This window comes from Physeter macrocephalus, chromosome 2, assembly GCF_002837175.3.
Source record: "Physeter macrocephalus isolate SW-GA chromosome 2, ASM283717v5, whole genome shotgun sequence".
Taxonomy (NCBI): Eukaryota; Metazoa; Chordata; class Mammalia; order Artiodactyla; family Physeteridae; genus Physeter; species Physeter macrocephalus.
Window position 1 is genome coordinate 96,063,421 of NC_041215.1, and position 25,671 is coordinate 96,089,091.

General features: G+C 40.9%; 1 protein-coding gene and 1 long non-coding RNA gene across 2 annotated transcripts in view; one reads left to right on the forward strand and one right to left on the reverse strand.

Annotated features, from left to right (window-relative positions):
* Nucleotides 1–15,054: 15,054 nt before the first annotated feature.
* NABP1 (nucleic acid binding protein 1) overlaps nucleotides 15,055–25,671 on the forward strand; it is a 137,882-nt gene continuing 127,265 nt past the window's right edge. The window contains exon 1 of the mRNA XM_028480293.2: nucleotides 15,055–15,195. The gene's annotated coding sequence lies outside the window, so the exon portion shown is untranslated. The remainder of the gene's footprint in view (nucleotides 15,196–25,671) is intronic.
* LOC114484381 (uncharacterized) overlaps nucleotides 21,412–25,671 on the reverse strand; it is a 40,524-nt gene continuing 36,264 nt past the window's right edge. The window contains exon 3 of the long non-coding RNA XR_003677217.2: nucleotides 21,412–21,580. This is a non-coding gene — a long non-coding RNA (uncharacterized lncRNA). The remainder of the gene's footprint in view (nucleotides 21,581–25,671) is intronic.

Consider the following 25,671-nt stretch of genomic DNA (forward strand, 5'->3'; position numbering starts at 1 on the left):
CGTCCCCTGCATCGGCAGGCGGGTTCTCAACCACTGCGCCACCAGGGAAGCCCCATCACACATATTTTGATGCACATCTGCTTCACATCTAGGTATTTTTTTTTTTGGTACCAACAATTGGGAGAAATTAGCATACTGTCTTTCACTTATTAGGCAAATACATCTTTATTGGAGTATAATTGCTTTACAATTTGTGTTAGCTTCTGCTGTATAACAAAGTGAATCAGCTATATGTATACATATATCCCCATATCCCCTCCCTCTTGCGTCTCCCTCCCACCCTCCCCATCCCACCCCTCTAGGTGGTCACAAAGCACCGAGGTGATCTCCCTGTGCTATGCAGCAGCTTCCCACTAGCTATCTATTTTACATTTGGTAGTGTATACATGTCAATGCCACTCTCACTACATCCCAGCCTCCCCTTCCCCCGACTCCGGTATCCTCAAGTCCGTTCTCAACGTCTGCATCTTTATTCCCACAGATGAATACTGATGGTATTCATCAGTACCATTTTTCTAGATTCCGTATATAAGCGATCCTAAAACAACACTTTTTAAACTCCAAGGGCTTTCATCAGGTCTAGCACCCTGGGGTGTGGAGGACCAGCCCCTGTCCAACCAGACTTCATGTTCGTAATTTCAAAAACTGTAATTCTATTCCAACTCACTCCCCTTTTCCTGGTCCCATCTGTCCTCATTTCTAAGTCACTTCTTTCCCTTTACATTTTCATTTTCTTTCTCTGGGCCTTTTCTCTTTCTTCGATGTCTTTCTTAAATTGAAATCAGCATTTCACACACTCATCCATCTTTCACTGTGCTTTTTGACGATACCCTAGTGATTTACTTTTTTAAAAAAATATATTTATTTATTTTTGGCTGCATTGGGTCTTCATTGCTGCGTGTGGGCTTTCTCTAGCTGCGGTGAGCAGGGACTACTCTTTGTTGCGGTGCGCGGGCTTCTCATTGTGGTAGCTTCTCTTGTTGCAGAGCATGGGCTCCAGGCACCCGGGCTTCAGTAGTTGTGGCCCACGGGCTCTAGAGCGCAGGCTCAGTAGTTGTGGTGCACGGGCTTAGTTGCCCCGCAGCATGTGGGATCTTCCCGAAGCAGGGCTTGAACCCATATCCCCTGCACTGGCAGGCGGATTCCTAACCACTGCACCACCGGGGAAGCCCCCTAATGATTTACTTTCATGCTTTTAAAAAAATTTTTTGTGTATAAAATTTCCCAGTTTATAAGTGGTTTTTTGTTTGTTTGTTTTTTTGTTCTCAGTAGCTATTTGGACTAATATATTTGTTTAGAGAAGAGTTGACAATGACTCCTGGTGCTTTTCTTAGATTTTAACTGATAGCTCAGAATTTTTCTTCCTGTATGTGAAACATTTTTTTCCCTTACATTCTGCATTATTCGTGCATGCATAGAAGCTCATTTCTCTTTCTTCCTTCAGCGTCCAGTTATCTTTTCCTTACTGCTTCATGAGTTGACACTGCACTACCTGGAAAACCAATGTTAGCAATAATTTACCAACAGTTTAAAGAGTCGTCCTAAGACATGGGCTTGGTAAGGGGAGCCTTCAAGATATAGCCCTTACTGTTCTCTACTCCAGGTATAATATCAGGACACTACACCACAGGGGCAGAAACTTGGTTAGTGTCTTAGTTTGCTAGGGTTGCCATACAAAGTACCACTGACTGGGTGGCTTAACCAACAGAAATTTATTTTCTAACAATTCTGGAGGCTAGAAGTCCAAGTTCAAGGCGTCAGCAGGGTTGGTTTCTCTTGAGGCCTCTTTCCTTAGCTCATAGATGGCCCTTCTCTCCCTGTGTCTTCACATGGTCTCCTCTCTGTGTGTGTCTGTGTCCTAATCTCTTTTTATAAAGACACCAGTCATTGGATTAGGGCCCACTCTAATGATTCATTTTAATTATCTCTTTACAGACCCTATCTCCAAATACAATCCCATTCTGAGGTACTGGGGATTAGGATTTCAGTATATAAATTTAGAGGGGGACACAATTCAGCCCGTAACAGTATATTAACAATTCCTCCCATAGATACCATATTTCCAGCAACAACAATTAGTTCTAAAACACAGCCCCCAAACCTCAAAGTCTGTGTGAAAGTCGGATTATGGAGCCCCATTAGGTTCAGATGTCACAGGCCCCTCTCTCACGTTACAGACTCTTCAGAACAAATGTAAACAAAGTGCTTATCTGATTCCCCAGACTGCAGCAGCCCAGTGGGTATAGTAACCACCAACCAGAAAAAAGCCACACTGAGAGGGGCGGATGTGCCAACGGCAGCAGAAAGTGACTTCAGCACTGAGAGAGCAGCAAAACCTTAGAAGGGCAAATCTATTGTCAATTGCCGTGTAGTACCATGAGAGCGGATAATAACAATATTCCTGAATTGTCAAGAGTAGGTGATGTGGGCTTCCCTGGTGGCGCAGTGGTTGAGAGTCCGCCTGCCTATCCAGGGGACACGGGTTCGTGCCCCCGTCCGGGAAGATCCCACATACCGCGGAGCGGCTGGGCCCGTGAGCCATGGCCGCTAAGCCTGCGCGTCCGGAGCCTGTGCTCCGCAACGGGAGAGGCCACAACAGTGAGAGGCCCGCGTACCGCAAAAAAAAAAAAAAAAAAAAAAAAGAGTAGGTGATGTTAGTTTAAAAAACCTATAGAAGGCTGTGGAAAATTTCCCATAAAATATAGTGAAAATTGTTTGGGCATTTAAAAGAGATAAAGTTCAGTTATTAGAGTAATTCACCTATGCAAAATTAAAATTTCCTAGTTCTACGAGATAGATACTTCTTTCTGTAGATGATAGACAAGGTCCTGCTTGGAATTCATGAAGGTTTTGCTATAATCCCGAACACAGGCATGTAAAAAAAGGGCTCTGGGGTCAGGGCTTTCCTGTCCCGATGGTCCTTACGTTTAGGCTTCACCTCCCAGTGAGGCTTAACGGGCAGTCACTGAGATTAGCTAACAGTTTTCAAAGAAGATGTTTATCAGACAACTTTTAATTTCAAGCCATCTCCCCCATAGTGTGCAGTAAATTAATATTTTAATGCTTTTATGAATACTGCAATTATATGGCATTGCATTTAGTGTGTAAGATGTTTAGTGGAAACGTTTAAAATATACTATTTTTTTTAACCTTGTTTTGGCATTTCTTCCTGTTTTGGTATACCAGGAGCCTCAAAGCTGGGAGCAACCCGGCAATTCTCGGCTCTAAGGGGTGTGGGATGTGTTCAGCCTCACCCTCCTCTGAATCATCTCTAGTTCACACTTCGTGCTTCTGACCACTTCCTGTCTCCTGTCATAATTATGTATGAAACTGCTTTATCTGTCTTACAAGATGTGAGCTTAATTTCCAACGGGCATCTCCCCCACCCCATGGTAAGAGTACCCAGTCTTTGTTTTCTACTTAGTAAACCATTTGAGTCTTTCCCAGTGTATGTTGCAGATGTCTTCCAAAGGTAACCTTCAGGCCCTTCCCTAAGCTCAGAGGAAGATCACTCAGAGTGCTCTGCTAGAGAGTTAGTACAGCTCACCGCAGTGGTATGCTGGTAAATGTTTAACAACAGGTTCTGAGGTAGGTGGTGAGACGGAAGGCCTGATTCCTAGTGTTTGCTGATTCTAGACCTCACTGGAGGTGGAGCTGGGAAACGTACAAAACTAGCTCCTGCTGGCCAGACTTCAGAAAGTTCCATCACATCCGTGGCACACACCTCAGGGAGAGTGAGAAATGCTATTCTGCAGGGAATGGAGAAGCCCACTGAATCCCTCCTCCACCTGCACAAGCAAGCCTGTAGTACCTGTTCATACGACTCTCTCGCTTTCCATGCTTGCCTCCTCTCGCCCCTCCCCAGCCAACTGCACAAGATCTTGACAAACACTGAAATAACCTTAAAGTCATGGGCAACGAGTCATAAAATGGATCTCCTCAGCAGTTTCTTAAGGGTCACTAATATGATGGCAGTTCACAACTCTCAGAATTAGTAATGTGTACTGCAGACTAACTTTGGGGTTATAGTCAAATTAATTTTTTTCAAGTATTTGCTCAACTTCCTAGCCCCCTTTGCACGCATACACACGCACTTCTTAGAACATGCTAAGGGGTCTGCGACTCAGCAGTCTGTATCAATGACAGGCAATGGTACCCCTCCCTCCCCAGCCTACCTCCTCTCCCACTTCCATACTCCAGAATCAGCAGATTTCAAACTTCTTGAATCAGGGATTTTTGGCGCTCTTCTATCTCCCAATATAATGTTTTATTCTCAACAGACAGTCAAAAAAATGTTTAAGTTAAACTGACTCTCATTTTATGTAGTATATGAGAAATACCTTTTATTCGCCACACTACAGGCGCTCATAAAGGTTCATTAGTTCTTGCATGAACAAGCTGAGACCACTTCTAATCTAAATTAAACTTTCCATTCTTAGAAGAACAGGTGAGCTTCCCTGGTGGCGCAGTGGTTGAGAGTCCGCCTGCTGATGTGGGGGACACGGGTTCGTGCCCCAGTCTGGGAAGATCCCACATGCCGCGGAGCGGCTGGGCCCGTGAGCCATGGCTGCTGAGCCTGTGCGTCCAGAGCCTGTGCTCCGCAACGGGAGAGGCCATAACAGTGAGAGGCCCGCGTACCGCAAAAAAAAAAAAAAAAGAACTGGTTTTCCTGCCTCAGCCAATAAAGGTTGGACAAAGGAGGTGTCTGGCCTTGCTCTACCCCTTCTTTGTTATAATAACAAGCATGTAGTTGTCCATCTCCCATAACCAGACTCTTTCCTAAATTGCCACAGTCTCAAAAGCCTTAGCCAGTTATGACCCAGATCTTACGCTTAGCCATGCTGGTTTCTGGGATGTGAGTGGTGAGAAAAATCTGAGTCTTAAAAACAAACTCACTAAAAAGACTATCGTAAAAAAGACAGACAATAACAACTATTGCAGATAAGAATGTGAAATGGTACAGCCACTTTGGAAAAGTAGTTTGGCAGTTTCTAAAAAGTGAAATATAAACTTGCCATATGACCCAGCAATCCTACTCCTAGGTACCTACCCAAGAGAAATGAAAATGTGTGTCTATACAAAGACATTTATGGGAATGTTCATAGCAGGTTTATTCATAATAGCAGCACACTGGAAAAAATCCAAATGTCTATCAACTGGTGAATGAAAAAACAAAATGTGGTATATCCATAAAGTGAAATACTCCACAATGATAAAAAGTAAAGAAGTACTGGCTTCCCTGGTGGCGCAGTGGTTGAGAGTCCGCCTGCCGATGCAGGGGACACGGGTTCGTGCCCCGGTCCGGGAAGATCCCACATGCCGCGGAGAGGCTGGGCCCGTGAGCCATGGCAGCTGAGCCTGCGCGTCCGGATCCTGTGCTCCGCAACGGGAGGGGCCACAACAGTGAGAGGCCCGCGTTCCGCAAAAAAAAAAAAAAAAAAAAAAAAAGGAAAAAAGAAGTACTGATATATGCTACAAAATTGAAGAGCCTCAGTAATGGTAACGTTATGCTAAGTGAAAGAAGCCAGACACACAAAAAAACTACATGTGGTATAATTCCATTTATGTGAAATTTTTGGGAAAGGCCAATCAATGAGAGACAGAACACAGAATGGTGGTTGTTTGGGGGCAGGGGCTAGGAATAGGGATTGACTACAAATGGACAAAGGATCTTTCTGGGGTGATAGAAAGTTTGCACATTTCGCACTACTGTAACTATTGTAAAAATCATTAAATTTTATGCTTAAAAATGGGTGAATTTTATGGTGTGTAAATTACAATTCAGTGAAGCTTAAAAAAACCCAACCCAACAAATAAAGGCTTTTGTTAATTCCATTCAGGCATTGGTTATCCTTGCCTGATGACAAATCCCAAATCTCGTGGCTACGAGTCACCCAGTCACATCTTTTTCTCAGTAAATGAGGAGAGTGGCTAAATACGTTGCTATAGAGGCAGGGGCTAGCTCAGGCCCAGCAAACCCACAGATGCATTGACAGATTTTTTTCAGCCGTGGGCATAATGGTCACATCATCTGCAGGGGAGGACATGGCTTATTCATTGAGTAACCACCCCTCCTTTCACATGGTTGGCCCTGGGAGGGAATGATGTTCTATGGAGAAGTGTGTGCCCCTGTTGTCAACTGTGTGCTGGGGGAACTGTATTGGATGTAGGGTATTGCACTACCTTGATATCAGGAGACAAAGATACTTCTTGTTAAACTGGAGCTAGTCTTACCTTTTCGGATGAGATCGTTTCTTTGACCACCAATCTCTTTCTTACCAAATGTCCTCTCTTTGGGCCACAACAGAATAGGAAGCTCATAGGGAACCTTCCAGTTTTAACCTGGGCTTTTGATGTTGCCTTTGAAGAATATCCTGGAAGTTTGTTCCAGAACAGCCATGTATAAGATGGCAATTCCCATAAGGGGACCAGCCAGGAGTTGGGAGAGCAGGAACTTTGGCAAGGAGTCCGTGATATTCCAGGACCAGGCGGAAAACAATACATTACTTTTTGCCCATTAAACTGGCAAACTGGAAAATTAGGAAGTACATACTGTTCTAATTTGGAGTTCTTAGAAAATAATGGGCCTGTGACTATAGTCTGGGTGGCTTAATTTGCTTCCAGAAATACCTCTAAGGAATGTTCCACCCTGGTGGTCTAGTTCCTCTGCCCTGTGGCCCCAGCTACCTTTTCATTTTCATGTCCTTTGATTCTCTCAGGTGTAACTGATTTTTTAAGGTGTATTCACCCCTTTAAAAAAAAACTTTAATTTTTTTTATTATGCTAAAAAAAAACTTTACATGAGATCTACCTTCCTGACAAGTTTTAAGTACACAATACATTATTGTTAACTATAGGCGTGATGTTGTACAGCAGACAGCTAGAACTTTTTCTTTTTGCATAACTGAAACTATACAACCATTGAACAGAAACTTCCCATCTCTCCCTCTCCCAAGGCCCTGGCAACCACCATTCTATTTTGTTTCTATGAATTTACTATTTTAGATACCTCATATAAGTGGAATTGTTCAGTATTTGTGTGTCAGGCTTATTTCACTTAGTATGATGTCCTCCAGGGTCATCCATGTTGTCACATACAGCAGGATTTCCTTCTTATTTAAGGCTGAATAATATTCCATCATATGTATATACCACATTTTCTTTATCCATTCATCTGTCATGGACATTTACGTTGTTTCTATATCTTGGCTATTGTGAATAATGCCGCAATACACATGGGGGGGCAGATACCTCTTTGAGATCCTGATTTCAATTATTTTGGACAAATACCCAGGACTGGGGTTGCTGGATTATATTGTAGTTCTATTTTTAATTTTTTGAGGAATCTCCATATTGTTTTCTATGGCAGCTGCATCATTTTACATTCCCACCAACAGTACACAAGGGTTCTGTTTTCTCCACATTCTCACCAACAGTTGTTATCTTTTGTTTTCTTGATAGTGGCCATCCTAACAGGTGTGAGGTGATATCTCATTGTGGTTTTGATTTGCATTTCCCTGATGATTTGTATTTACCCTTCTATTACTAGTGCCTGGCAATGCTTGGAACATAGCAGATGTTCAATAAATATTTATCCAATGAGTGAATTAGTTAAAAGTAAAGTCATCCTCAGTACAAATGAAGATTCAGTGTGGGGGGAAGGGGGGTAAGTAGTGTCTATGACACAAAAGCAAAATGTCTCCAGGCTGTTGGGATTCCTTCTGGTTTCATATTAGAAGGCTGCCCAAAATGGCTAGGACCTGGGGACTTGAAAAGTTCATCACAGTGGCAAGAGACAGGTGTTTTTAGAAGGAGCAAAATTTAAATGTTTTGCACAATCTTTTAAAAATCAATATCCTAAATATTTGCATTTTCCGAATGTTTGTGCTCTGGAGCAAAGCCCAGGAATGTTTTTTTTCAATCCTTCCCATCATTCAAGGATTGCCTTAAAGCATCTACCTCCACAGCTGCTTTTCCTGATCTCTCAAATTTTTTTTCAACAAATACTTGTGTTCCCACCTTCCTTTGAATCCCCATAGCTCTTTGTACTCTGCTCACCCACTCACCCTACCTAACCTTCGTCTCCAGTGACAGCTCTCTGCCCTTATATAATCCTCCCCGCTCGATGGCAAGCTCTGTGACAGCAGCAGCTCTTTGTATCCCATACAGAAAACACTAAGAAAGTAAACATTTATTTGATTGGACTGATTAATCAAATCATTTGGTTGGGATCAGATTACTTTCTTAGGCAAAGGAGACAACTCTGAAGAAATGGCTTACAGACCCCACATGCTATTTTAAAATAGCGCCTCTTCTAGAAACTGGTGTCTATACATAGGTGTTGTGATCCAATTTTTAAACAGAAAAACAATATTTTTTCCTAAAAAACATCTACCAACTTGACAGATATAGAGGGAATATTTTCAGTTGACCAAGTTTATCAAAACAATGTCTAATTTCAGAAAGGAAGGCAGAACTAGGGGTGAAATTCCACCTCTATATTTGATTGTTGCTATGAAAATATGTAATCAATATTTCACACTAGTGAACAATATTTATGAAATGCTTTGCCCTGTGTGGACATGCCCCTAATTAATATTATTTTATACGGACAAGGCAAGCTTTTTAAAAAAAAGATCAGTTTAGACTTTTATTAGTTTCATAGTGTCTGTAAATAGTTCCAATGTAAACCTTTCCTGATATCTTTCTCACACTCTTATTAGCATGGGCATTTCTGGAAAGACCTCAATTTTCCTTGCGGTCTCCATGTGGCATGAAGGAAGCCACATCAATTGGGTGATATTTATGTGAGCTGGATTCCAGCTTTGACTCTTGCAATGAATGACTGAGTAATCTGGAATAAGTCACTTGGGATCTCAACTTTCTTATCTGAATCTGAATTATGAGGGAAGTGGACATCAGGATTTGCCATTAGTAGCTTATAGGACTTCCTGTCCCCTCACTTGCTGAGGCTTTTTGGTTCACTTCCTTTTTTTCCCCCCCATGCAGCTCCACCCAACCACTCTCAAAAGAACCAGATTCTTGGCTCTGGAGGCTGAGTGATGGATGATGTGTCCAGGATAGAAAGGCTATGTTGCCATGCTTGGGATGCGCACACGGCGAGGGGGGATGAGGTGAAGAAACCTAAGCACAGACAGGGCAAAGCCTGGAGAAGAAGTTGCAGTAAGAATGGATATGCATGTGCATCATCTTGGGGCAGAGGGGAAGAGGAGACAAGGGGTGAGGACAGAGGGCACTAGCTGGGCTGGGAGACCTGTGCTCAGGTTGACTAGGCTCCAAGTCCTCGGGTTGTCACTAGGAAGCCTGGGCCCTTAGACAATACCCCCTCCCTTCCAATCTCTATAAACTCCAGGATAGACTTCTAGCAGCCTCAATAAGGGCCAATTCTGGTTTACAACCTCCTTCACACTATAGGATAAGTAAATAGTAATACCAAGCAAGGAGTAGATATCTTGGGGCAAAAGGGCATGAGAACATTGTGAGTCTAAAGTGGGAACAGGCCTATCTCCATCCTCCGCTCACCAGGGGAAGGCCCTATAAATTAAGGAAGCCCATGGGATCTTCTTTCTCTTTCCCAGTTGGAGGTCATGTAAGCCCACCAGTGCCCCATTGGATTCTGCCCCCTTGAAGGTTTACCTCTGCTCCTGGGCTCCACACTTCATAGTGTCCTCATTTTTCTTCACCACTGTAGCCTAAGAGTCCCTCCTCTAGTCAAGGCTGGACCTCAGGAATTCAGGGCTAAATGCTTCCATTCCTTTCTTTAGGCCCACTTGAAACATTCTTTTAAATTGGTGGAGGAGAGAGTTATAAGTAGGAAGCCAATAGAAGACACAGCTTGTGTTACTTTCTGATTTTGCTTGAGATGGGCTGAGCCTCCCAACAAATAGACTTTTTATTTTTTTTTAAACAGACTAAAGTAAAGAAGCCAACAAACAAACAGTGCAGGCAGCATCTGGTGTCATGGAGTACGCCATGTACGTTAAGGAAACATGGTGCTGCTCCATTTGTTCTTAAAACTCATCTGCCTAGTCTTGCTTTTCCACCTTGGCTAATAGTTGTGACTCTTGACTTGTATGTATCACGTCTGCTTGTCTTGTCTAGTATTTAATTTATTTTTGAACCTTCCTGACAGGACAGGTATACTAATGTTTCCTGAAAGCATTCTTTACTCCACCCCTCCCCATAATTAGGTTTTTTTTTTTCTCTTGAAGAGAAAATGTTTAGAGTCTATTTGTAATATCTCAAATGACTATTAAAGAAATCTAACTGCTTTTCTCTCTCTGCCTATCAATCCAATCCTACTCCTTCTTCTACAGGACATTGGTTATTTAGAGTTAGGGTGTTGTTGAGAATGTTAACTCCTCCATCACTTTATCCTCACTTTGGAAAAATCTGCAGAAAAATTTCTCTTGGACCTAAGTGCAGGAAACCTTTTGCTTCTTCTCTTTAATCAGCACATTTTCATAGATAGTAATGTGATTCTTATAACAATCATGTTTCTTTTTTACTTTGACACTGTTCAACTACAGTCATTGTGTAAAACCCTACAGCATGTCTCCTGTCTACTAATTTTCATATCAGGTCACATCTTATCACTACCCATCTTTTTGTTTGTTTGTGTATTGGGGGGGGTTGACATCTCTTAATTTTGGAAAAAGATTTCTCTCCAATCTATTTATATTTTAAGCTATTTTTTAAACTTTTTATTTTGAGCAAATATTAGGCTTACAGAAAAGCTGCAAACATAGAGCAGAGAGTTCCTGTGTACCTTTCACCCATTTCCTCTTACCTTTAATGCTGTTCTATTGGATATATTTGTGAGAGTCACCTAAAATTCCTTTTGGAACAAGGCCCACAGGTGTGTCACTAATTTGGCCATCTGAGGTTGTGTGCCTCTGGTCCAATGGGTTGGAAATGACTGGTGCGGACATCTCTGGCAGCTTTGATATGGGAAGTTAAGCTTTAACTTAAAAATAAACTGCATCTTCTAATAATTTGCTCAAAGGTGATTTGGCCACAGGTATATAGTAACTAAAGAATATGATCCAAAGAGAACTGACCAATAGGACAATCTGGTTAAAATTCTGAATTTGTAGAAACTGAATTTTTAAAATATTGATAATCGATATTAATCATAAGGTTGTTTCATAACCCTATATTTGGCTACAAACATTTGTGTCCACATATCATATCTTCCCCCTACTATTTGGACTTAAAATAATTCCTAACCAGTTTTTGATCAATAGAATATTCGTTAAAATTACTTAGAGATCTAATAATTTGTGGCCTTATATTGGAGGTTATGAAACATAGCATGATCCTACTTTTAAGGACTAGACGTGTGTGTGTGTGTGTGTGTGTGTGTGTGTGTCCGTGTCCTAGAAGGAAATAACTCAAGATTTCAAAGTTTCAACTAGATAGGTTGAATTTGTGTGTTCATAATATCCCTTTTTGCATGTCTATATGTCCTAATTTTTTTGTAATGAGTAACACTGCTTTTATATCACTAGAAAATTAACAAAAGAACTTTAATAAAATAAAGCATGGAAGAAAGCATATGAAAATTCCGTTTTAATGAATTCCCCTATTAAAGGATATTTAGGTTGTTTTTTTTTTTTTTTTTTTTTTTTGCGGTACGCGGGCCTCCCTCTGCTGCGGCCTTTCCCGTTGCGGAGCACAGGCTCCGGACGCGCCTGTGGCCTCTCCCGTTGTGGAGCACAGGCTCCGGACGCGCAGGCTCAGCGGCCATGGCCCACGGGCCCAGCCACTCCGCGGCACGTGGGATCCTCCCAGACCGGGGCGCGAACCCAGTTCCCCTGCATCGGCAGGCGGACGCGCAACCACTGCGCCACCAGGGCAGCCCTAGGTTGTTTTAACCAATCTACTTTTGTCAGCCATTTAGGTTGTTCCACTGTTGTTGAACAATTCTTTTTTCCAACTTTTCAGTATTGTAAGAAACAGAGCATAAGTAATTGGCAACAAGAACAATAACAGCAAAAGAACAATTTTTTTTTTAATGCTACTGTTTTTTGAAATTTATTTATTTGGCTGCGTTGGGTCTTTGTTGCTGCGCATGGGCTTCCTCTAGTTGCGGCGAGCGGGGGCTACTCTTCATTGCAGTGAGCGAGCTTCTCACTGCGGTGGCTTCTCTTGTTGCGGAGCACGGGCTCTAGGCACACAGGCTTCAGTAGTTGTGGCACACGGGCTCTAGAGTGCAGGCTCAGTAGTTGTGGCGCACGGGCTTAGTTGCTCCGCGGCATGTGGGATCTTCCCGGACCAGGGCTCGAACCCGTGTCCCCTGCATTGGCAGGTGGATTCTTAACCACTGCGCCACCAGGGAGGTCCCAAAAGAACCAATTTTAACAGACAAAAATTCAAAGATCACAGAGCCACCTCATGGTGCACATACCAAAATTACCAACACTAAAAGAAACAGTGATTATGATTACTCACTTTCATGTTAAGTATTATTTTTATTAATTTTCCTATTGACCAAATTACTTTAAATTAAACACATACAAACTTTATGTTTGGTCAAATTATATTTGGTGAAATTTCATTTAGCTAAATTGTTTTCAGCCAAATTACCTGCTTCAGTTTGTGAAATTTGAAACATCTTGGCATTTCAAGTCAGGGCTTGATGTGCTGATAATTCATAAGAGTCCCAAAATGTGAGGCAAAAAGGACACTTTCATCAGTCCTGGAGCCAGTTTAGTCTACCTCCTGGAATGTGCCCACCATTCAATAAAATGGGTCACTCTAATTTTTCAGGCATGAACAAGAGTTACATTCTGCACTGAGGAATAAATGCTGTAACAGGTTTGTGGCTCTGGTGAATTTTGGTCAAGTGGAAAGTGACCCTTCCCTCCTTTCATTACTTTAGGTGACTAGTTAGTCTATAATGAGCCTCAGGGTTGTAACTGAGTGAGACTTTCTGCCTGGTTCTAGCCTAAGAAAAGAGTGTGCAATGATCTTACTAAAATCTGAAGTGACACTGGAACTTTGCCATAAAAAATATTTTATCCTTCAAGATGCTGAGTTTCCAGGAAATTGTCACAAAGCTAAAGTGAATGATGGAGGCATCTAGTGGCTGTTGTCCCCATGTTCATAGCACTTTGCCTTTTGTACATATTGGGATTTGGGGAGGGGAGTAAGGGACAGGCTTAGGAATCAGTCTCCTCAATGGCTGGTAACCAAAGGTGTCTTAGAAAAGAGAATTACAAGTGTTTGTTTCTCATAGGAACTTTTGCGTGTGTGTGTGTGTGTTTGTGAGTGTGCGTGTGCACGCGCCACATTGCCATTCTTAAAACCCTGCACGTCTGAGACTGTGATTTCATGGCTTTTTTTGTTTTGTTTTGCCGCTAGTGTCCCCACACTCTACTTGCCCTAGCATAGTTTAGAGCATTTATTTTAAAACAAAAATACCAACTGCATAGACCTAGCAAATTTGTGGATTGGAAAATAGCCCTAACATCTATGATTCTCTTCCTAACTGTGCAGCTAACTTCCTGAGAGGGCCTGGGACAAATCATTAATGGCTTTGCTCTTTAGTTTCCCGATCCATCTATTCATCCATCCTTCTGACAGATAGTCATTAATCACCATGACCCTGTGGGACAAAAATAAGTAGAACCTGGGTCCTTTGTCAAGATACTTGGAATTCAGAGGAAAAGACAAGTAAAAAATCAAAGATTATAATTCAGTGTGGTAAACATGATATTGGAAATGTGCAAAGAGTGCTAAAGGAGCAAAGAGAAAGAACATCAAATCACACTTGGAGATGGGGAGGAGAGTCAGGGACCACTTTGAAGAAAAGGTGATATTTTCTTGGAAGCTTGAACTCTGTGAAATGAGAGGGGTTTATTAGTTGATCTAAAAGAAACGTCCTACTCTATACGCTTATGTTAACTGAAGAAATGCTCATGTGAGCTCCCGGTATAGGGAGAAGCTTACCAGAGCTTCAAGGAAGAAACAAAAGATATAAGTGAATTTGCCTAGTTTATCCATGACTGCTTACACCCTGACGAGTGGTCTAGGTCTCAATATCTTTTTCCTAATGTGCTCCAAGAAGAAAATATTGGTTCATGGGATTTTCCTGTCACTTAATGGATTTACCTGTAGTCATTTGAAGGGTACCTGACCTTCACGAAAAGCCACAGTCACCTCTGTAACTCCCCCTCTCAACAGCTCCTTCCTCCAAACATTTCCTTGTGATAACCTGTGTAGTCTTTTTTTTCTAGGTTGAATCATTCAAGTGCTATAATATTCACAGAGAAGCAACCCCCAAACTTTATCTCCATTTATGGGTACACACAGCCCCAATATTAGTTTTTCACTAAATATCTCTGGTTACCATTTGATTTTATTTTAAAACAATACCTTGCTTTTCTAAAAGTGATCTGCTCCATATCTGAGCTAATTATAGACACAGCTGCAAATCTATAAAAATTGTTTTAAAAAATCATAAGCAAACGATTTCAATTCCTAGCACACACTGTTGGTTCCCTTCCCAATGTCTACTTTTCCCTCTTCTTTTTCCTAAGAGAATTCCACTTTGGCCCAGGATGGATGCTAATTAGTCCAAATCCATCATGAGAATTCTATCCCCCTAGTAAGTGGCAAGTTTAGGAAGGGGAAGTCAGCTGGAGCGGGGGTGGGGGGGTTCTGGAAAAGGTTTCCTTCTCCTAAAAGAGACACAGAAGGAGATATTCTCTTTCCTTCCTTGGAACATTGCTGGGTCAGGATGTGCCTCTGGAACCACTGCAGCCATATTGCCACCAGCTGGAGGATGAAGCCAGGCATGGAAGAAGGCAGAGCTGGTAGAATCACCAGGAGTAAAACAGAGCCTGAAGTATAATGCCTGGACTCCATCTTCCTTGGGCCCTCTTAGTTCTATGAAACAATGAATTGCCTTGCTGTTTGAGCCATGATGAGTCAGGATTTTCCATTATTTGCAGCCCAAACACCCTAACTAATAGGCAAGTACGCACTAAAGTTTGTGCACTCTGTTTATAGAACATTATGTCAGGCATTTAGTTCTAGGAAACAGGCTTATCTGATTTCCCAGTTCATGGCAGATTAAAAACAACAGCCCGTTAAAAGTGGAGAAAGAGCTGTTAGAGACAGGTAGCCGGACAGAGAAGAGGCATCAAGGCAGAAGCAAGAACTGAGGAGGTAAGTGTGGGATTATTTAATGTTGGAACAAACAAGTCCTCTCACCTCCATAGGCCTTGTGGATATCAGAGCACATCTCAATGACTAATCCATAATGATGGCCATGTGTCATCAACGGAAGCTTGCTTTCTGTTTAGTGTATTGTTTTAGAAGGGGGCTGAGGCTGATTAATATTTAAAACTATTTCTTCGTAAACAAGGAAAAGGTTAAATGATTAAAGGGATACGCTTATCTGAAAAGGCACACAGAGAACAACTCTCTCCCTTGCGGTGCTCAGTAAATGAGTGCTGTACATATATGCATATAGAATCTGTTAGAAGTTTGCTTCATTGAGAGAAAAGGGAGAGGGAAAAATGAAGCAGTATTTTGACTGCTACACTGAGAGGCTCATTTCAGTTTTGGTCCCCATGTAGAGGAGAAGCAACGCTGGCTATTGAGGATGTGGTGCTGCTCTTCTGAAAGTTACTTTATTTTAGTTCAGTGGCTCCGCAAGCCTGGCTAAGCTGTCTCCTCAGAAGCCTGCCAGCAGGAAGTAAATAAGCTCTCCTCTTGAGGGGGTTGAACGCTCGTAATTAAAATGTAAATAATTGTCAGGAGCAACAGCTTGTAAACAAAAATAACTGGAAAGATCATAACTGAAATTGCACCGTGCAAAACAGGTTCAAAGTCTTTGTCTACACAAACGCTAAGCCCAACAGTTGATTTAGTCACCTTGGTGAGAAATCATGCAAACCGAGTCATTTGCAAGCATGCACAGGAAACCAGCTGGTTGCTATACGTTTCTGACTCCAGAGACTAAAACTGACGGAGGCTTGTTTACCAAGTTCCCAGGGCATGGACAACTCAGAGCGCAAGTGTTATGATGAACTCAGGGCTTTTCTGCAATCAGCTGGTGCATCTGTGATCCCACACAGCTTCCACTCCCTGGACTGGAAGAGGGGCTTCTGGCTGCACAGCTGTAGGCACAACTCAGGCCCTACAACCCTGCCCACGTCCTGCTGAGGCTGGAGGCACAAGATGAGCTGTCCGCACAGGCCAGCTGTAACTGCACAGTAACACCCACCAGGTGTTACTTTGGTTTTAAAATCCACCTTCATTTGAGGAGGATCCTGAAACTTAAATAATATGCAAATAAAAGCTAAATAAAATGGGAGAAAACCTAATACCTTTTCTATCAAATTACCAACTAATGTGTATGTATCTTATACATAGTAGGTACTCATGACTTTAAAAATAAATAACAAAAGATATATTAACCTGAGTATGAGGGAAATATATAAAGAATTAAAGAATTTTATTAAGAATGAAGCTTAAGGGCTTCCCTTGGTGGCGCAGTGGTTAAGAATCTGCCTGCCAATGCAGGGAACATGGGTTCGAGCCCTGGTCTGGGAAGATCCCACATGCCGCGGAGCAACTAAGCCCGTGCGCCACAACTACTGAGCCTGTGCTCTAGAGTCCACGAGCCACAACTACTGAGCCCGCGTGCCACAACTACTGAAGCCCGTGTGCCCTCGAGCCCGTGCTCTGCAACAAGAGAAGCCACCGCGATGAGAAGCCCGCGCACCGCAACAAAGAGTAGCCTCCACTCGCCGCAACTAGAGAAAAGCCTGCGCAGCAACGAAGACCCAACGCAGCCAAAAATAAATAAATTAATAAATTAATTAATTTAAAAAAAAAGAACTATTAAAAAAAGAATGAAGCTTAAGACTATCAATTAATGGTTTTCAATGGCATTTTTTCCTTTCACACTAGTATATTACCGTCTATACTGAGAATGTTACTGGTAAGTTGTTGTTGTTAGCCAATATTTTGGTATTTGCTATATGCTCTACATTCACTATTTCATTCTGTTATCACAACAGCATGTGTACAATTATGAAAACCATTTCACAGATGGAGAAAATGAAACTTAGAGATGTAAAGTAATTTGCCTGGGAACACAGATTGAGGAAACACTTGGATTATCAAAAAGATCCATTCCAATGCTAACGCCCTAACCATACATAGTTATTGACAATAGTTACACTGAAGGTTTCTAAGATTTTCTCTAGTTTTTTAAATTAAAGGGACCCAAGAATTTCTCACTTGCATTCTAATATGTTGTTCTGAGGGAGAGATGAGACTAGAATCATGGCTAATATGTGGAAAATGGTGAGAAACTACGATGCTCATGAAATCTTTCATATGTTTATCACAGTGGAGAAAAGACTGAGACCTGATTTTAGAGTTTTTTATTGGAAACTCTAATTATTGAAACTGAGTTTAGTCCAACACTACAGTACTCTCCAATTCAAGGTTCTAAATACTTTTCCTTCTAGTTTTTCATTCTCCTGAAATGCTTACTTGATTTTTGTTTCATTAAAAAAAAACTGATTTAAAGTTTTTTATACTCTACATTCACTCATATTTTAGATTCATTCTTTCAAATAGTCATCGTTTATTGCCTTCATAATGTCTAAACAATTCCAAGTCTGTAGAAAAAGGTATGGCACCAGCGGCTTGTTTTCACACAGTCTTTCTTTCAAGGTCCCACTTTCCTCCTTGATTACCTGCTTTGGATTCACATGATATACAGGGTTTCATTTTGGTGATCTCCAAGTGGGTTCTACTTAAACTGCCTTTGGGATATATAGGCTAGTTCAGGCACCTATTTTAGTATACTGTTTTTCAATGTTAATTTAAGTATATATATTATAATTTAAATATATACTTTATATATGTGTATATATATATATATGGCTTTTGTAACATATGTATGTTACAAATATATGCTTGCTGTTCCAGAAGTATATGCTCACTGGAATAACGTATTAAATAACAAGAAGCATGTGAAGTTGAAGTGAAAAATTTTAGAAATTTTACTGCCAAAGATAATCATTTTTAAAGTCCAGTGTTTACCTTCCATATTTTGGAGTTAACTATTGATATTTTGTGAAAGTTCCCAACTCTCCTCCACTTTTGTAGGAACTTCTTTTCCCTTCATTTTTTTACTGACCCTATTCTGCTCAATTTGATTTCATTTCCAGAAGTTTCTCCTCTGGGTAGTGCCCTGTCCAGGAAGGGAGCTGCTGTCCTCAAATCCACTATTTTGTGGATCTCCTTGTCTCACATCCTCCAGACACCCAGTTGTTTCTCCTCTGCATCCATCTGCACAGACACTGTGGTTTGCTGTCACCTGCTTTTACTCCATATCTTGCACCCATTGTGGTTGCAGACATTGTTAGTGGATTTTGGGGTTTGTTTTTTTTTTTGCGGTACGCGGGCCTCTCGCTGTTGTGGCCTCTCCGGTTGCGGAGCACAGGCTCCGGACGCGCAGGCTCTGCGGCCATGGCTCACGGGCCCAGCCGCTCCGCGGCTCGTGGGATCCTCCTGGACCAGGGCACGAACCCGCGTCCCCTGCATCAGCAGGCGGACTCTCAACCACTGCGCCACCAGGGAAGCCCGATTTTGGGTTTTTTAATTTAGTTGTTCAGTCTGTTTTTATGTAGAATTATAGAAAGATTAAAAAACCATGTCACTATTACTTCTATCTTCCCAGAATCTCCCTCTACTCTCAGGCTTTCTATTTATAACAAGTTAAACTAGCTACAGAGCAAGATCAATGTCATTCTTAATTGGCCCCAGACTTAGAAATAATGTTCTCCATAGGATATGTTTGTCAACTTTGGCTGCACATCAGTAGCACCTTGGGAGCTGTAAAAATGCCAATGCCAGGGTCCCATCCCTGAGATTTAATTGGTCTGGGGTGGTGTGCTCCCCAGGTGATTCCAATGTATAGCCAAAGTTGACAACCAGTAATAATACGAAATACGGAAAACAATTTTCAAAGCATTTGCAAGGTCTTTAGCAATCTACTGAGACCAAACTAGTTGCTTTCTGCTCAAGCTGCATGTGAGTGTAGTCTCTTCCCCATTCTTATCCCATGTGATTCAGGTCAGGCTGACCCATCCCTAGCAACTGGAGTAGTCAAGTTACCCAGGTGTGCCCAGTCAGGGTGCTCCATTCCTGTCCTGGGATAGACACATGACCCAAGTCGAACCAATGAAAAAATTTCCCACAATATTTGCTAGGGTTATCATAAAAGAAGCACTCTTCTTTTCACAGATATTGTGAGCTGAAAGATCACTGAATCTTGAACTTCCTTAGGCTATCTTTACTCCAAAATCAGGAAAATCTGCCTGAGAATCAAGCATAGAGAGGAAAGCACTGTTGAAAAATGGAAAGGGTAGACAGTATCCTGATAAGTGTTGATGGAGGAGTTTTTAGGGGTCCAAAATATAATACCCCTCTTTGCCTAAATTCAGAATAATTGAAAGATAGATGGAGAGGTTAGGTAAATGGAGATGAAAGCATTACTGAGAAGCTGACTGAGGTCATGGCTTTGGATTACTGCCCAAAAGAACTTTCTAACACTCTGCTCCGTAGTTAATCGGATTTACAACCAGTCACTGGCATGGTTGAGATCTTTAGACTTTGCCCTCCACTGCAGACTGCACAAGGTAGTAGGGCAGACTGGAAGACAGACCATCTTATCAGAGAAAATGAAGGGCACACTGGGAAAGCCGAACCATGCCCACATGCCAGATACTTTTTCCAATTCCCCAGCTGAATAACTCTCTCCTAGGCTATGGCTCATGGTTCGGTGACCTGAGGTCCTGCTATATTTTAGCCCCTACTTGCCCCCACTGCATCAGTGTGCCCGCAGATCTAGATCACTCCTCCTATGAATGAGGAATGGATGAGGAGTTGGAGAGTGCTAGAGTTCTTCTCATGCTTGTTCATCCTCAGAGAGTAACAACTGCTTGAATTCCTGGATCCAGCTACATATAAAGCCACCTGTACTCCTGAATTTCCCAATTGCGATCAAATAAATTCTCTTTCTTTGTTTAAGCCAGTTTGATGTAGGTCTTTGTCATTTACAAACCTGAAGTTTTGATGAATACGTTAGCTATTTTTCGTATATTTAATAAAATCAATTTCAAGAAACATGTATTGAGTGGCTAGAGTGAAATACCATCTCTTCTAGTGCTGTAAATGGGCCTCCTTTGAGAGCACATTAGGTTTAGTATTGGATTTGGATGCGACTGCCCTTTTGGAATCTTTATAACATGGCCTTATTGACAGGCTTTCCAAGTTCCTATCACTGTTCCTTCACCCACTCCCTTCCGGTCTGGGGCGGTAAGTTTCAGTATTACCGGGCCCTAGCATACTGCACCATCCTTTAGAATTCCTCCACCTGCCCATACCTTTTGTAAACAGTCCTTTGATTAAGCCTCCTTGAGTTATTCTACTTGTTCTTTGACTGTAGTGCCTTTTCCCATTGGCCTCCTGACTGAGAGCAGATCAGTCATTGTGTTACATTGACACAGATGTACCTTCACTGGCACTAAAATGTCCCCAAGAGAGCTGACATAGTCACTTTTAAATATAGCTACTATACAAAGGTCAAAACCTTTGAATATTTTACCCAAGAGAAACTTTTTACCCACCCCACCCACTCACTCCCCTGTCCTGCAAACAAGGACAACATTTGGCTATCTATTGAAGAAAAATCAATTTTTCAAAAGAAATATTCCCCTCCTTTTTTCCCTGATCAGATTATCAAGAAGAATAAAACAAACATCCAGATAGGAAAAGTATTTGTTCATCTCAGAATTCTCCAAGTGGTGAGAAGACATTTAAAAATTCACTTAGTTAATTTAAACTGTAAATATTGTTTTAAAGTATCACATAAGAAAAGGAGCTTGAGAATAAAGCGTTTTTTTTGTGGGGGAGGGATAATGTGCTGTGGCTTTTTGGGTACTATTCTCAGATGAGTGAATTATTTCTTTCCACTTTTTCCCCTCTCTTTTTTCCTCTTTAACCAAGGAGGAAAGAATCAAAAGTGTTATTTCTAATCTTCATTTTTTTCTCATTTCCTATCTACTCACTTCATTTGCTATTAAAAGAGCACTATACACAATTAAAATTACTTTTTGGAGGGGTATTTTAAATGGTACTGAAGTGCTGCTGAGGTTCTTTTAGCTACACAGAATAAACAAGTCAGTAGCTTTCACCACATTTCAAAATAACCAATGAGAAAACATCACGGAGAAAAGACACATCCCATGCACACAGTATGAAAGGGCATAAAAAATTTATGAGTAGCCTTAACAAGAAATGTGCATGACCGATATGAAGACAATTATGTAACTTTATTGAATGTATAAAGAAGATGAATAATAATAATAAAAATTAGCATTTCTGTGTACTTTGTGCTAGGGCCTACGCTCCATGTTTTCCCTGTGTCTCCTCCTTATCTATGAAGCTGAGAAGCAGCGCAGTAGCCAGCACACTCTTGAGCCTGACTTGGTTTCCTTAACTTCTCTGTGCTTCAGTGCTCCATCTGTAAAACCAGGAGAGGTACAATATATATCTCACAGAATTGTTATAAGATTTAAATGTCACTACAAATAAAGTGCTCAGAACGGTGCCTGGCAAATAGCAAGCGACTGCTATAGTTACCATCACCACTTCTTACAATGGCCTCATGACACAGGCACCATTATTATAATTAGTTACAGAGGAAGAAGCTGATATCAGAGAGGCTAGGGGCTTGCCTAATGTCATCCAGCAAGTAAGTGACTGGGATTCCTATGCTGGCTTGTCCAACTCAAGAGCTAGGACTCTGTATTTATTACATGTTTGTGTTTCTAGATAAGAAGGCAATGGTATTTGTTTTGAGACTTTGTAGAGTAATTCTACAGTTCATCTGGTAAAATTAACAAAGTGTGTTAAAAATAGAGAAATAGGAGATTAGTCATAGATGGTCACATCAAAACTGTAAATATTACTATGTTAAAATAGAAGATAATTAGGGTGATGGAAACGTTTTCTATCTTCATTGTAGTAGTAGTTACACAACAGTAATCCTTTTAAGTTTAATTAAGTCCCATGTGTTTATTTTTGTTTTTATTTCCGTTACTCTAGGAGGTGGGTCATAAAAGATCTTGTTGTGGTTTATGTCAAAGAGTGTTTTTCCTATGTTTTCCTCTAAGAGTTTTATAGTGTCTGGTCTTACATTTAAGTCTTTTAATCCATTTGGAGTTTATTTTTGTGTATGGTGTTAGGTAGTATTCTAATATCATTCTTTTACTTGTAGCTGTCCAATTTTCCCAGCACCAGTTATTGAAGAGGCTGTCTTTTCTCTATTGTATGTCCTTGCCTCCTTTGTTGTAAGTCAGGTGGCCATATGTGCATGGGTTTATCTCTGGGCATCCTATCCTGTACCATTGATCTATATTTCTGTTTTTGTGCCAGTACCATACTATCTTAATTACTGTAGCTTTGCGGTATATTTTGAAGTCGGGGAGCCTGGTTCCTCCAACTCCGTTTTTCTTTCTCAACATTGCTTTGGCTATTTGAGGTCTTTTGTATTTCCATACGAACTGTAAAATTTTTTGTTCTAATTCTGTGAAGAATGCCATTGATAGTTTGATAGTGATTGCATAAAAAGCTGCTGCACAGCAAAGGAAACCATAAATAAGACAAAAAGACAACCCTCAGAATGGGAGAAAATATTTGTAAATGAAACAACAGACAAAGGATTAACCTCCAAAATATACAAACAGCTCATGGAGCTCAGTATCAAAAAAACAAACAATCCAGTTAAAAAATGGGTAGAAGTCCTAAATAGACATTTCACCAAAGAAGACATACAGATGGCCAAGAGGCACATGAAAAGATGCTCAACATCACTGATTATTAGAGAAATGCAAATCAAAACTACAATGAGGTATCACCTCACGCCCAGAATAGCCATTACCAAAAAATCTAGGAACAATAAATGCTGGAAAGGGTGTGGTGTAAAGGGAACCGTCCCGTACTGTTGGTGGGAATGTAAATTGATACAACCACTACGGAGAACAGTTTGGCGGTTCCTTTAAAGTCTAAAAATAGTACTACCGTGTGACCCAGCAATCCCACTACTGGTCATATACCCTGAGAAAACCGTAATTCAAACAGAGACATGTACCACAATTTTCATTGCAGCACTATTTACAATAGCCAGGACATGGAAGCAACCTAAGTGTCCATCAACAGATGAATGGATAAAGAAGATGTGGCACATATATACAATGGAATATTACTCAGCCATAAAAAGAAACAAAACTGAGTTGTTTGCAGTGAGGTGGATGGACCTAGAGTCTGTCATACAGAGTGAAGTAAGTCATAAAGAGAAAAACAATGAACGTATGCTAACACATATACATGGAATCTAAAAAAGAAAAGAAAAGGTACTGATGAACCTAGTTGCAGGGCAGGAATAAAGAGGTAGACATAGAGAATGGACTTGAGGACATGGAGTGGGAGGGTGAAACTGGGGTGAAGTGAGAGTAGCATCGACATATATACACTACTGAATGTAAAATAGTTGGCTGGTGGGAAGCAGCAGCATAGCACAGGCAGATTGGCTCAGTGCTTTGCGATGACCTAGAGGGGTGGGATAGGGAGGATGGGAGGGCGGCTCAAGAGGGAGGGGATATGGGGACATGTGTATGCATATGGCTGAGTCACTTTGTTGTGCAACAGAAACTAACACAGTATTGTGAAGCAATTATACTCCAATAAAGATCTATTAAATTTTTTTTTTAAGTGTAAAAACAAAAAAACCCACAGTAATCCTAGCCAAAACTCTTAAACTTTACACTTACAAGGGGTGAATTTTATTTGTGAAAATTATTCTGCAATAAAACTTGGGGAAAAAAGAAGATAACTATAGTTTAAAAGGTAAGCAATCAAGTAGGGGGAAATTTACCCAAATAGAACAAAGAGTTAATAAGTTTGCTATAGCACCAACCAAAGCTAGTCAATCATATAACCTATGATGCAGCAATTGCAGTCCGGTGTATATACCCAGAAATGAGTGCTTATATCTGCCAAAAGACATGTAAAGAATGTTCAGAGCAGCCTTATTCATAATAATAGCTCCAAACTGCAAACAACCCAAATTTCTATCAACAATAGGATGAGTAAATAAATTGTGGTATATCCATACAGTAGAAAATAACACAGCAATGAAAAAGAATAAATGATATGTGCAACATGGATGAATCTCCCAAACACAATGGTGAATGAAAGAAGCCTGACACAAGAGTACACACAGGATGTTTCCATTTATAAGAAGTATAATACAGGCTAAACTTATCTATGATGATAGCGATTAGAATATTTGGGAGTGGTGACTGCTGACTGGGAGGAGATATGGGGGAGCTTCTGGGTGCTAAAAATGTTCTATATCTTTATGCACCCAAATGTTCATAGCAGCACTATTTACAACAGCCAAGATATGGAAGCAACCTAAGTTTCTATCAACAGATGAATGAATAAAGAAGATGTGGGGGGTGTGTGTGTGTGTTTGTGTATAATGGAATACTACTCAGACATAAAAAAGAATGAAATTTTGCCATTTGCAACAATATGGATGGACTTGGAGGGTATCATGCTTAGTGAAATGTATCAGACAGAGAAAGACAAATACTGTATGTTATAACTTATATATGGAATCTAAAAAATAAAACAAACTAGTGAATATAACAAAAAAGAAACAGACTCACAGATATAGAGAACAAACTAGTGGTTACTGGTGGGGAGAGGCAAGATAGGGGTAGGGGATTAAGAGGTACAAACTACTATATATAAAATAAATAAGCCAAAAAATCAATAAATAAATAAGCTACAAAGATATATGATAGAGCACAGAGAATATAGCCAATATTTTATAATAACTATAAATGGAGTATAACCTTTAAAAATTGTGAATTACTGTGTTGTACATGTGAAACTTATATAATGTTATAAATCAACGATACCACACACACACACAAATGTTCTATATCTTGATCTGGGTGGTGGTTACATGGGTGTGTACATATGTAAAGATTCGTTGGACTGTACACTAAGATTTATTTACTTTCTTGCATGTAAACTACACCTCAAAAAAAATCTGGATTAACGAAATGGGCAAAGGACTTGAGATCACAAAAGAAATCAACTGACATAACTCTCATGGACACATAGATGCACATTCCATCTGAGTAATCAGACAAATGCAAATGAAAGTTATTTTTAAGTTAAAATACCTATCGCTGAGCAAGATAGGAAGTTATGAGGAAGATGCTGAGATGAAGATTTACGTGCAGATGATTATCAAGGAAGTTCTTAAATGAGAAGCCAGTAAGGGAGTGGAGGTAGTAGAATAGGGGAGGGGAGCTCTGGAGTGTAAATGACACTGCATAGTTTATTCTGTCTCAAGGCATGTGATCTGGGCTTTCACACTCCTCTACTAGTCAGAAGTTGGCTACCTGCTGCCCTGGGGTGAGGGGACAGAACATCAACTCCCACCCGTCCCACCCCATTTCTGCCTCCCAGTGCATCCTGCCTAAGGGGCTCCTGTAGCCCAAAGGTAGTTCTCTGAAGAAGGCTGCCAGAAATTAC